Below are 13,564 nucleotides of genomic sequence, written 5' to 3'. Positions count from 1 at the left end.
ATCTATTCACGCTCATCGTATTTTAAAGGCCTTTTCAGGCTCCTCGTATTTTACACACCTTTTCAGGCTCCTCGTATTTTTCACGCATTTTCAGGCTCCTTGTATTTTTCACGCCTTTTCAGGCTCCTCGTATTTTACAGGCCTTTTCAGGTTCCTCGTATTTTTCACACCTTTTCAGGCTCCTGTATTTTACACACCTTTTCAGGCTCCTCATACTTTTCACGCCTTTTCAGGCCCCTCGTATTATTCAGGCCTTTTCTGGCTCCTCGTGTTTTTCACACCTTTTAAGGCTCCTCGTATTTTTCAGGCCTTTTCAGGCTCCTCGTATTTTTCACACCTTTTCAGGCTCCTCGTATTTTTCACACCTTTTCCGGCTCCTCGTATTTTTCACACCTTTTCAGACTGCTCGTATTTTTCACACCTTTTCAGGCTCTTCGTATTTTTCACAACTTTTCAGGCTCCTCATATTTTTCAGGCCTTTTCAGGCTCCTTTTATTTTTCACACCTTTTCAGTCCCCTCATATTTTTAAGGCCTTTTCTGACTCCTCGTGTTTTTCAGGCCTTTCAGGCTCCTCGTATTTTTCACACCTTTTCAGGCTCCTTGTATTTTTCACACCTTTTCCGGCTCCTCGTATTTTTCACACCGTTTCACGCTCCTCGTATTTTTCACAACTTTCATGCTCCTCGTATTTTTCAGGCCTTTTCAGGCTCCTCTAATTTTTGACATCTTTTCAGGCTCCTCGTATTTTTCCACCTTTTCAGGCTCCTCGTATTTTTCACACCTTTTCAGGATACTCGTATTTTTCACACCTTTTCAGGCTCCTCGTATTTTTCAGGCCTTTCAGGCTCCTCGTATTTTTCACACCTTTTCAGGCTGCTCTTATTTTTCACACCTTTTCAGGCTCCTCGTATTTTTCACACCTTTTCAGGCTCTTCCTATTTTTCACACATTTTCAGGCTCGTCGTATTTTTCACACCTTTTCAGGCTCCTCGTATTTTTCACACCTTTTCAGGATCCTCATATTTTTCAAACCTTTTCAGGCTCCTCGTATTTTTCAGGCTTTTTCAGTCTCCTCATATTTTTCACACCTTATCAGGCTCCTCGTATTTTTCAGGCTTTTTCAGGCTCCTCGTATTTTTCAGGCCTTTTCAGGCTCCTTATATTTTTCACGCCTTTTCAGGCTACTCGTATTTTTCACAACTTTTCAGGCTCCTCGTATCTTTCAGGCCTTTTCAGGCTCCTCGTATTTTTCACACCTTTTCAGGCTCCTCATATTTTTCAGGCCTTTTCAGGCTCCTCTTATTTTTGACATCTTTTCAGGCTGCTCGTATTTTTCACACCTTTACAGGCTCCTCGTATTTTTGACGCCTTTTAGGCTCCTCGTATTTTTCACGCCTTTTCAGGCTCCTCGTTTTTTTTCACAGCTTTTCAGGCTCCTCGTATTTTTCACACCTCTTCTGGCTCCTCGTATTTTTCACACCTCTTCAGGCTCCTCGTATTTTTCACGGCTTTTCTGGCTCCTCGTACTTTTCACACCTTTTCAGGCTCCTCGTATTTTTCACACCTTTTCAGGCTCCTTGTATTTTTCACACCTTTTCAGGCTCCTCGTATTTTTCACACCTTTTCAGGCTCCTCGTATTTTTCACACCTTTTCAGGCCCTTCGTATTTTTCACACCATTTCAGGCTCCTCATATTTTTCAGGCGCTTTCAGGCTCCTCGTATTTTTCACACCTTTTCAGGCTCCTCGTATTTTTCACAGATTTTCAGGCCCGTTATATTTATCAGACCTTTTCAGTCTCCTCGTATTTTTCACGACTTTTCAGGCTGCTCGTATTTTTCACACCTTTTCAGGCTCCTCGTATTTTTCACACCTTTTCAGGCTCCTCGTATTTTTCACGCCTTTTTAGTCTCCTGGTATTTTTCACACCTTTTCAGGCTCCTCGTATTTTTCACACCTTTCAGGCTCCTCGTATTTTTCACACCTTTTCATGCTCCTCACACCTTTTCAGGCTCCTCGTATTTTTCACACCTTTTCAGGCTCCTTGTATTTTTCACACCTTTTCAGGCTTCTCGTATTTTTCAGGCCTTTTCAGGCTCCTCGTATTTTTCACGCCTTTTCAGGCTCCTCGTATTTTTCACGCCTTTTCAGGCTCCTCGTATTTTTCACGCATTTTCAGGCTCCTCATATTTTTCAGGCATTTTCCGGCTCCTCGTATTTTTCAGGCCTATTCAGGCTCCTCATATTTTTCACTCCTTTTCAGGCTCCTCGTATTTTACATGCCTCTTCAGGCTCCGCGTATTTTTCACACCTTTTCAGGCTCCTTGTATTTTACAGACCTTTTCAGGCTCCTCATACTTTTCACGCCTTTTCAGGCCCCTCATATTATTCAGGCCTCTTCTGGCTCCTCGTATTTTTCACACCTATTCAGGCTCATCGTATTTTAAAGGCCTTTTCAGGCTCCTCGTATTTTACACACCTTTTCAGGCTCCTCGTATTTTTCACGTATTTTCAGGCTCCTTGTATTTTTCACGGCTTTTCAGGCTCCTCTTAATTTACAGGCCTTTTCAGGCTCCTCGTATTTTTCATACCTTTTCAGGCTCCTCGTATTTATACACCTTTTCAGGCTCCTCATATTTTTCACGCCTTTTCAGGCCCCTCGTATTTTTCAAACCTCTTAGGGCTCCTCGTATTTTTCACGCCTTTTCAGGCTCCTCATATTTTTCAGGCCTTTTCCGGCTCCTCGTATTTTTCACACCTTTTAAGGCTCCTCGTATTTTTCAGGCCTTTTCCGGCTCCTCGTATTTTTCAGGCCTTTTCAGGCTCCTCGTATTTTTCACACCTATTCAGGCTCCTCGTGTTTTTCACACGTTTTCAGGCTCCTCGTATTTTTCACACCTTTTCAGGCTCCTCGTATTTTTCACACCTTTTCAGGCTCTTCGTATTTTTCACAACTTTTCAGGCCCCTCATATTTTTAAGGCCTTTTCTGACTACTCGTGTTTTTCAGGCCTTTCAGGCTCCTCGTATTTTTCACACCTTTTCAGGCTCCTTGTATTTTTCACACCTTTTCAGGCTCCTCGTATTTTTCACACCGTTTCAGGCTCCTCGTATTTTTCACAACTTTTCAGGCTCCTCGTATTTTTCAGGCCTTTTCAGGCACCTCTTATTTTTGACATCTTTTCAGGCTGCTCGTATTTTTCACACCTTTACAGGCTCCTCGTATTTTTGACGCCTTTTAGGCTCCTCGTATTTTTCCCGCCTTTTCAGGCTCCTCGTTTTTTTTCACAGCTTTTCAGGCTCCTCGTATTTTTCACACATCTTCTGGCTCCTCGTATTTTTCACACCTCTTCAGGCTCGTCGTATTTTTCACGGCTTTTCTGGCTCCTCGTACTTTTCACACCTTTTCAGGCTCCTCGTATTTTTCAGGCCTTTTCAGGCTCCTCGTATTTTTCACACCTTTTCAGGCGCCTCGTATTTTTCACACCTTTTCAGGCGCCTCGTATTTTTCACATCTTTTCAGGCTCCTCGTATTTTTCACACCTTTTCAGGCCCTTCGTATGTTTCACACCATTTCAGGCTCCTCATATTTTTCAGGCGCTTTCAGGCTCCTCGTATTTTTCACACCTTTTCAGGCTCCTCGTATTTTTCACACATTTTCAGGCCCGTCATATTTATCAGACCTTTTCAGGCTCCTCGTATTTTTCACGACTTTTCAGGCTCCTCGTATTTTTCACACCTTTTCAGGCTCCTCATATTTTTCACACCTTTTCAGGCAGGCTCCTCGTATTTTTCACAACCTTTTTCAGGCTCCTCGTATTTTTCACACCTTTTCAGGCTCCTCGTATTTTTCAACAACCTTTTCACGCTCCTCGTATTTTTCACACTTTTTCAGGCTCCTCGGATTTTTCACACCTTTTCAGGCTCCTCGTATTTTTCAGGTTTTTTCACGCACCTCATATTTTTCAGGCCTTTTCAGGCACCTTGAATTTTTCCGGGCTTTTCAGGCTCCTCGTATTTTACAGGCCTTTCCTATCTCCTCGTATTTTTCACACCTTTTCAGGCTCCTCGTATTTTTCACGCTTTTTCAGGCTCCTCATATTTTTCACACCTTATCAGGCTCCTCCTATTTTTCACACCTTTTCAGGCTCCTCGTATTTTTCACACCTTTTCAGGCTCCTCGTATTTTTCACACCTTTTCAGGCTCCTCGTATTTTTCACACCTTTTCAGGCTCCTCGTATTTTTCAGGCCTTTTCAGGCTCCCTCTTGTATTTTCAAGGCCTTTTCAGGCTCCTCGTATTTTTCCCAACTTTTCAGGCTCCTCGTATTTTTCAGGCCTTTTCAGGCTCCTCGTATTTTTCACACCTTTTCAGGGTCCTCATATTTTTCATGCCTTTTCAGGCTCCTCGTATTTTTCACACCTTTTCAGGCTCCTCGTATTTTTCACACCTTTTCAGGCCCGTCATACTTATCAGGCCATTTCAGGCTCCGCGTATTTTTCACGACTTTTCAGGCTCCTCGTATTTTTCACACCTTTTCAGGCTCCTCGCATTTTTCACACCTTTTCAGGCTCCTCGTATTTTTCACACCTTTTCAGGCTCCTCGTATTTTTCACACCTTTTCAGGCCCTCGTATTTTTCAGGCCTTTTCAGGCTCCTCGTATTTTTCAGGCCTTTTCAGGCTCCTCGAATTTTTCAAGCCTTTTCAGGCTCCTCGTATTTTTCACACCTTTTCAGGCTCCTCGTATTTTTCACACCTTTTCAGGCTCCTCATATTTTTCACACCTTTTCAGGCTCCTCGTATTTTTCACACCTTTTCAGGCTCCTCGTATTTTTCACACCTTTTCAGGCCCGTCATACTTATCAGGCCTTTTCAGGCTCCTCGTATTTTTCACGACTTTTCAGGCTCCTCGTATTTTTCACACTTTTTCAGGCTCCTCATGTTTTTCACACCTTTTCTGGCTCCTCGTTTTTTTCACACCTTTTCAGGCTCCTCCTATTTTTCACGCTTTTTCAGGCTCCTCATATTTTTCACACCTTATCAGGCTCCTCGTATTTTTCACACCTTTTCAGGCTCCTGGTATTTTTCACACCATTTCAGGATCTTCGTATTTTTCACGCTCTTTCAGGCTCCTCGTATTTTTCACGCATTTTCAGGCTCCTCGTATTTTTCACACCTTTTCAGGCTCCTCATATTTTTCAGTCCTTTTCCGACTACTTCTATTTTTCAGGCCTTTTCCGTCTCCTCGTATTTTTCACACCTTTTCAGGCTCCTCGTATTTTTGACGCCTTTTCAGGCTCTTCGTATTTTTCACACCTTTTCAGTCTCCTCGTATTTTTCAGGTCTTTTCACGCACCTCATATTTTTCAGGCCTTTTCAGGCACCTCTAATTTTTCAGGCCTTTTCAGGCTCCTCGTATTTTACAGCCCTTTTCAGGCTCCTCGTATTTTTCACACCTTTTCAGGCCCCTCGTATTTTTCAGGCCTTTTCAGGCTCCTCGTATTTTTCACACCTTTTCAGGCTCCTCGTATTTTTCACGATTTTTCAGGCCCCTCGTATTTTTCAGGCTTTTTCAGGCTCCTCGTATTTTTCACACCTTTTCAGGCTCCTCGTATTTTTCACGCTTTTTCAGGCTCCTCATATTTTTCACACCTTATCAGCCTCCTCGTATTTTTCATACCTCTTCAGGCTCCTCGTATTTTTCACACCTCTTAGGGCTCCTCGTATTTTTCACGCATTTTCAGGCTCCTCATATTTTTCAGGCCTTTTCCGGCTCCTCGTATTTTTCAAGCCTTTTCAGGCTCCTCATATTTGTCAGGCCTTTTCCGGCTCCTCGTACTTTTCAGGCCTTTCAGTCTCCTCGTATTTTTCACGCATTTTCAGGCTCCTCATATTTTTCAGGCCTTTTCTGGCTCCTCGTATTTTTCAGGCCTTTTCAGGCTCCTCATATTTTTCACACCTTTTCAGGCTCCTCGTACTTTTCAGGCCTTTCAGTCTCCTCGTATTTTTCTCGCATTTTCAGGCTCCTCATATTTTTCAGGCCTTTTCCGGCTCCTCGTATTTTTCAGGCCTTTTCAGGCTCCTCATATTTTTCACACCTTTTCAGGCTCCTGGTATTTTACAGGCCTTTTCAGGCTCCTCGTATTTTTCACACCTTTTCAGGCTCCTTGTATTTTACAGACCTTTTCAGGGTCCTCATACTTTTCACGCCTTTTCAGGCCCCTCGTATTATTCAGGCCTCTTCTGGTTCCTCGTATTTTTCACACCTTTTAAGGCTCCTCGTATTTTTCAGGCCTTTTCAGGCTCTTCGTATTTTTTACACCTTTTCAGGCTCCTCGTATTTTTCACACCTTTTCAGGCTCCTCGTATTTCTCACATCTTTTCAGGCTCCTCGTATTTTTCACACCTTTTCAGGCTCCTCATATGTTTCAGGCCTTTTCCGGCTACTCGTATTTTTCAAGCCTTTCAGGCTCCTCGTATTTTTCACGCCTTCTCAGGCTCCTCATATTTTTCAGGTCTTTTCCGGCTCCTCATATATTTCAGGCCTCTTCAGGCTCCTCATATTTTTCACACCTTTTCAGGCTCCTCATATTTTACAGGCCTTTTCAGGCTCCTCATATTTTTCACACCTTGTCAGGCTCCTCGTATTTTTCACACCTTTTCAGACTCCTCATATTTTTCACGCCTTTTCCGGCTCCTCGTATTTTTCAGGCTTTTTCAGGCTCCTCATATTCTTCAGGCCTTTTCCGGCTCCTCGTATTTTTCAGGCCTTTCAGGCTCCTTGTTTTTTTCACGCATTTTCAGGCTCCTCATATTTTTCAGGCCTTTTCCGGCTCCTCGTATTTTTCAGGCCTTTTCAGGCTCCTCATATTTTTCACACCTTTTCAGGCTCCTCGTATTTTACATGCCTTTTCAGGCTCCTCGTATTTTTCACACCTTTTCAGGCTCCTTGTATTTTACAGACCTTTTCAGGCTCCACATACTTTTCACACCTTTTCAGGCCCCTCGTATTATTCAGGCCTCTTCTGGCTCCTCGTATTTTTCACACCTTTTAAGGCTCCTCGTATTTTTCAGGCCTTTCCAGGCTCCTCGTATTTTTCACACCTTTTCAGGCTCCTCATATTTTTCAGGCCTTTTCAGGCTCCTCGTATTTTTCACACCTATTCAGGCTCATCGTATTTTAAAGGCCTTTTCAGGCTCCTCGTATTTTACACACCTTTTCAGGCTCCTCGTATTTTTCACGCATTTTCAGGCTCCTTGTATTTTTCACGCCTTTTCAGGCTCCTCTTAATTTACAGGCCTTTTCAGGCTCCTCGTATTTTTCACACCTTTTCAGGCTCCTCGTATTTATACACCTTTTCAGGATCCTCATATTTTTCACCAGGCCCCTCGTATTATTCAGGCCTTTTCTGGCTCCTCGTATTTTTCACACCTTTTAGGCTCCTCGTATTTTTCAGGCCTTTTCAGGCTCCTCGTATTTTTCACACCTTTTCAGGCTCCTATATTTTTCACACCTTTTCAGGCTCCTCGTATTTTTCACACCTTTTCATGCTCCTCGTATTTTTCACACCTTTTCAGGCTCCTCGTATTTTTCACACCTTTTCAGGCTCTCGTAACTTTTCAGGCTCCTCATATTTTTCAGGCCTTTTCAGGCTCCTTTTATTTTTCACACCTTTTCAGGCTCCTCATATTTTTCACGCCTTTTCAGGCCCCTCGTATTATTCAGGCCTTTTCTGGCTCCTCGAATTTTTCACACCTTTTAAGGCTCCTCGTATTTTTCAGGCCTTTTCAGGCTCCTCGTATTTTTCACACCTTTTCAGGCTCCTCGTATTTTTCACACCTTTTCAGGCTCCTCGTATTTTTCACACCTTTTCAGGCTCCTCGTATTTTTCACAACTTTTCAGGCTCCGCGTATTTTTCAGGCTTTTCAGGCTCCTCTTATTTTTGACATCTTTTCAGGCTGCTCGTATTTTTCACACCTTTACAGGCTCCTCGTATTTTTCACGCCTTTTACGCTCCTCGTATTATTCACGCCGTTTCAGGCTCCTCGTTTTTTTCCACAACTTTTCAGGCTCCTCATATTTTTCACACCTCTTCAGGCTCCTCGTATTTTTCACACTTCTTCAGGCTCCTCGTATTTTTCACGACTTTTCTGGCTCCTCGTATTTTTGACACCTCTTCAGGCTCCTCGTATTTTTCACACCTTTTCAGGCTCCTCGTAATTTTCACACCTTTTCTGGCTCCTCGTATTTTTGACACCTCTTCAGCTCCTCGCTCAGGCTCCTCGTATTTTTCACACCTTTTCAGGCTCCTCGTATTTTTCACACCTTTTCAGGCTCCTCGTATTTTTCACACCTTTTCAGGCTCTTCGTATTTTTCACACCTTTTCAGGCTCTTCGTATTTTTCAGTCCTATTCAGGCTCCTCGTATTTTTCACGCCTTTTCAGGCTCCTCGTATTTTTCTCACCTTTTCAGGCTCCTCATATTTTTGAGTCCTTTTCCGACTCCTCATATTTTTCAGGCCGTTTCCGTCTACTCGTATTTTTCACACCTTTTCAGGCTCCTCGTATTTTTCACGCCTTTTCAGGCTCCTCGTATATTTCACAACTTTTCAGGCTCCTCGTATTTTTCAGGTCTTTTCACGCACCTCATATTTTTCAGGCCTTTTCAGGCACCTCGAATTTTTCACACCTTTTCAGGCCCCTCGAATTTTTCAGGCTTTTTCAGGCTCCCTGTATTTTTCACGCCTTTTCAGGCTCCTCGTATTTTTCACGCTTTTTCAGGCTCCTCATATTTTTCACACCTTATCAGCCTCCTCGTATTATTCACACCTCTTCAGGCTCCTCGTATTTTTCACACCTCTTAGGGCTCCTCGTATTTTTCACGCATTTTCAGGCTCCTCATATTTTTCAGGCCTTTTCCGGCTCCTCGTATTTTTCAGGCCTTTTCAGGCTCCTCATATTTTTCACACCTTTTCAGGCTCCTCGTATTTTAAAGGCCTTTTCAGGCTCCTCGTATTTTTCACACCTTTTCAGGCTCCTTGTATTTTACAGACCTTTTCAGGCTCCTCATACTTTTCACGCCTTTTCAGGCCCCTCGTATTATTCAGGCCTCTTCTGGCTCCTCGTATTTTTCACACCTTTTCAGGCTCCTCGTATTTTTCAGGCCTTTTCAGGCTCCTCGTATATTTCACACCTTTTCAGGCTCCTCCTATTTTTCACACCTTTTCAGGCTCCTCGTATTTCTCACATCTTTTCAGGCTCCTCGTATTTTTCACACCTTTTCAGGCTCTCATATTTTTCAGGACTTTTCCGGCTACTCATATTTTTCAGGACTTTCAGGCTCCTCGTATTTTTCACGCCTTCTCAGGCTCCTCATATTTTTCAGGTCTTTTCCGACTCCTCATATATTTCAGGCCTTTTCAGGCTCCTCATATTTTTCACACCTTTTCAGGCTCCTCGTATTTTTCAGGCTTTTTCAATCTCCTCATATTTTTCACACCTTATCAGGCTCCTCGTATTTTTCACGCCTTTTCAGGCTCCTCGTATTTTACACACTTTCAGGCTCCTCATATTTTTCACAACTTTTCAGGCTCCTCGTAGTTTTCACGCCTTTTCAGGCACCTCGTATTTTTCACACCTTTACAGGCTCCTCGTATTTTTCACACCTTTACAGGCTCCACGTATTTTTCACACCTTTTCAGGCTCCTCGTATTTTTCACACCTTTTCAGGCTCCTCGTATTTTTCACAACTTTTCAGGCTCCTCGTATTTTACAGGCCTTTTCAGGCTCCTCTTATTTTTGACATCTTTTCAGGCTGCTCGTATTTTTCACACCTTTACAGGCTCCACGTATTTTTCACGCCTTTTAGGCTCCTCGTATTTTTCACGCCTTTTCAGGCTCCTCGTTTTTTTTCACAACTTTTCAGGCTCCTCGTATTTTTCAGGCCTTTTCAGGCACCTCGAATTTTTCAGGGCTTTTCAGGCTCGTCGTATTTTACAGGCCTTTTCTGGCTCCTCGTATTTTTCACACCTTTTCAGGCTCCTCCTATTTTTCACGCTTTTTCAGGCTGCTCGTATTTTTCACACCTTTTCAGTCTCCTCGTATTTTTCATGCCTTTTCAGGCTCCTCGTATTTTTCACACCTTTTCAGGCTCCTCGTATTTTTCAGGTCTTTTCACGCACCTCATATTTTTCAGGCCTTTTCAGGCACCTCTAATTTTTCAGGCCTTTTCAGGCTCCTCGTATTTTACAGGCCTTTTCAGGCTCCTCGTATTTTTCACACCTTTCAGGCCCCTCGTATTTTTCAGGCTTTTTCAGGCTCCTCGTATTTTTCACACCTTTTCAGGCTCCTCGTATTTTTCACGCTTTTTCAGGCTCCTCATATTTTTCACACCTTATCAGCCTCCTCGTATTTTTCACACCTCTTCAGGCTCCTCGTATTTTTCACACCTCTTAGGGCTCCTCGTATTTTTCACGCATTTTCAGGCTCCTCATATTTTTCAAGCCTTTTCCGGCTCCTCGTATTTTTCAGGCCTTTTCAGGCTCCTCATATTTGTCAGGCCTTTTCCGGCTCCTCGTACTTTTCAGGCCTTTCAGTCTCCTCGTATTTTTCATGCATTTTCAGGCTCCTCATATTTTTCAGGCATTTTCCGGCTCCTCGTATTTTTCAGGCCTTTTCAGGCTCCTCATATTTTTCACACCTTTTCAGGCTCCTCGTATTTTACAGGCCTTTTCAGGCTCCTCGAATTTTTCACACCTTTTCAGGCTCCTTGTATTTTACAGACCTTTTCAGGCTCCTCATACTTTTCACGCCTTTTCAGGCCCCTCGTATTATTCAGGCCTCTTCTGGTTCCTCGTATTTTTCACACCTTTTAAGGCTCCTCGTATTTTTCAGGCCTTTTCAGGCTCCTCGTATTTTTCACACCTTTTCAGGCTCCTCGTATTTTTCACACCTTTTCAGGCTCCTCGTATTTCTCACATCTTTTCAGGCTCCTCGTATTTTTCACACCTTTTCAGGCTCCTCATATTTTTCAGGCCTTTTCCGGCTACTCGTATTTTTCAGGCCTTTCAGGCTCCTCGTATTTTTCACGCCTTCTCAGGCTCCTCATATTTTTCAGGTCTTTTCCGGCTCCTCATATATTTCAGGCCTCTTCAGGCTCCTCATATTTTTCACACCTTTTCAGGCTCCTCATATTTTTCAGGCCTTTTCAGGCTCCTCGTATTTTTCACACCTTTTCAGACTCCTCATATTTTTCACGCCTTTTCCGGCTCCTCGTATTTTTCAGGCTTTTTCAGGCTCCTCATATTCTTCAGGCCTTTTCCGGCTCCTCGTATTTTTCAGGCCTTTCAGGCTCCTTGTATTTTTCACGCATTTTCAGGCTCCTCATATTTTTCAGGCATTTTCCGGCTCCTCGTATTTTTCAGGCCTTTTCAGGCTCCTCATATTTTTCACACCTTTTCAGGCTCCTCGTATTTTACATGCCTTTTCAAGCTCCTCGTATTTTTCACACCATTTCAGGCTCCTTGTATTTTACAGACCTTTTCAGGCTCCACATACTTTTCACGCCTTTTCAGGCCCCTGGTATTATTCAGGCCTCTTCTGGCTCCTCGTATTTTTCACACCTTTTAAGGCTCCTCGTATTTTTCAGGCCTTTCCAGGCTCCTCGTATTTTTCACACCTTTTCATGCTCCTCATATTTTTCAGGCCTTTTCAGGCTCCTCGTATTTTTCACACCTATTCAGGCTCATCGTATTTTAAAGGCCTTTTCAGGCTCCTCGTATTTTACACACCTTTTCAGGCTCCTCGTATTTTTCACGCATTTTCAGGCTCCTTGTATTTTTCACGCCTTTTCAGGCTCCTCTTAATTTACAGGCCTTTTCAGGCTCCTCGTATTTTTCACACCTTTTCAGGCTCCTCGTATTTATGCACCTTTTCAGGATCCTCATATTTTTCACGCCTTTTCAGGCCCCTCGTATTATTCAGGCCTTTTCTGGCTCCTCATATTTTTCACACCTTTTTAGGCTCCTCGTATTTTTCAGGCCTTTTCAGGCTCCTATATTTTTCACACCTTTTCAGGCTCCTCGTATTTTTCACACCTTTTCAGGCTCCTCGTATTTTTCACACCTTTTCAGGCTCCTCGTATTTTTCACAACTTTTCAGGCTCTTCGTATTTTTCACAACTTTTCAGGCTCCTCATATTTTTCAGGCCTTTTCAGGCCCCTCGTATTATTCAGGCCTTTTCTGGCTCCTCGTATTTTTCACACCTCGTATTTTTCACACCTTTTCAGGCTCCTCGTATTTTTCCGGCCTTTTCAGCTCCTCGTATTTTTCAGGCCTTTTCAGGCTCCTCGTATTTTTCACAACCTTTTCAGGCTCCTCGATTTTTTCACAGACCTTTCGAGGCTCCTCGTATTTTCACACCCTTTTCAGGCTTCTCGTAATTTTTCAAACAAACTTTTTCAGCTTCCTCGTATTTTTCAAAGGCTTTCAGGCTGCTCTTATTTTTGACATCTTTTCAGCTGCCTCGTATTTTAACACCTTTTACAGCTCCTCGTATTTTTCACGCCTTTTATCGCTCTCTCGTATTTTTCTACGCCGTTGTAGGCTCTCACCTCGTTTTTTTCACAACTTTTCAGGCCTCCTCGTATTTTTCACCCTCTTCAGGCTCCTCGTGCATTTTTTTCACAAAACCCTTCAAGGCTCTCGTTTTCACACTTTTCTTGCTCCTCGTATTTTTGAAACACCTCTTCAGCTCCTCGTTTTTCACAGCCTTTTCAGGCTCCTCGTAATTTTTCCACACCTTTTCTGGCTCCTCGTAATTTTTTCACACCGTCTTCAAGGTGCTCCTCGTCTTTTTCACACCTTTTCAGGCTCCTCATATTTTTCACACCTTTTCAGGCTCCTCGTATTTTTCACACCTTTTCAGGCTCTTCGTATTTTTCAGTCCTTTTCAGGCTCCTCGTATTTCTCACGCCTTTTCAGGCTCCTCGTATTTTTCTCACCTTTTCAGGCTCCTCATATTTTTGAGTCCTTTTCCGACTCCTCATATTTTTCAGGCCGTTTCCGTCTACTCGTATTTTTCACACCTTTTCAGGCTCCTCGTATATTTCACGCCTTTTCAGGCTCCTCGTATTTTTCACAACTTTTCAGGCTCCTCGTATTTTTCAGGTCTTTTCACGCACCTCATATTTTCCAGGCCTTTTCAGGCACCTCGAATTTTTCACACATTTTCAGGCCCCTCGAATTTTTCAGGCTTTTTCAGGCTCGTCATATTTTTCACACCTTTTCAGGCTCCTCGTATTTTTCACGCTTTTTCAGGCTCCTCATATTTTTCACACCTTATCAGCCTCCTCGTATTATTCACACCTCTTCAGGCTCCTCGTATTTTTCACACCTCTTAGGGCTCCTCGTATTTTTCACGCATTTTCAGGCTCCTCATATTTTTCAGTCCTTTTCAGGCTCCTCGTATTTTTCAGGCCTTTTCAGGCTCCTCATATTTTTCAGGCTTTTTCCTGCTCCTCGTATTTTTCAGGCCTTTCAGGCTCCTCGTATTTTTCACGCATT

The sequence above is a fragment of the Cervus canadensis genome, chromosome 14 (genome assembly GCF_019320065.1).
Source record: "Cervus canadensis isolate Bull #8, Minnesota chromosome 14, ASM1932006v1, whole genome shotgun sequence".
In the NCBI taxonomy this organism is placed as follows: Eukaryota; Metazoa; Chordata; class Mammalia; order Artiodactyla; family Cervidae; genus Cervus; species Cervus canadensis.
This window is presented reverse-complemented; position numbering follows the sequence as displayed.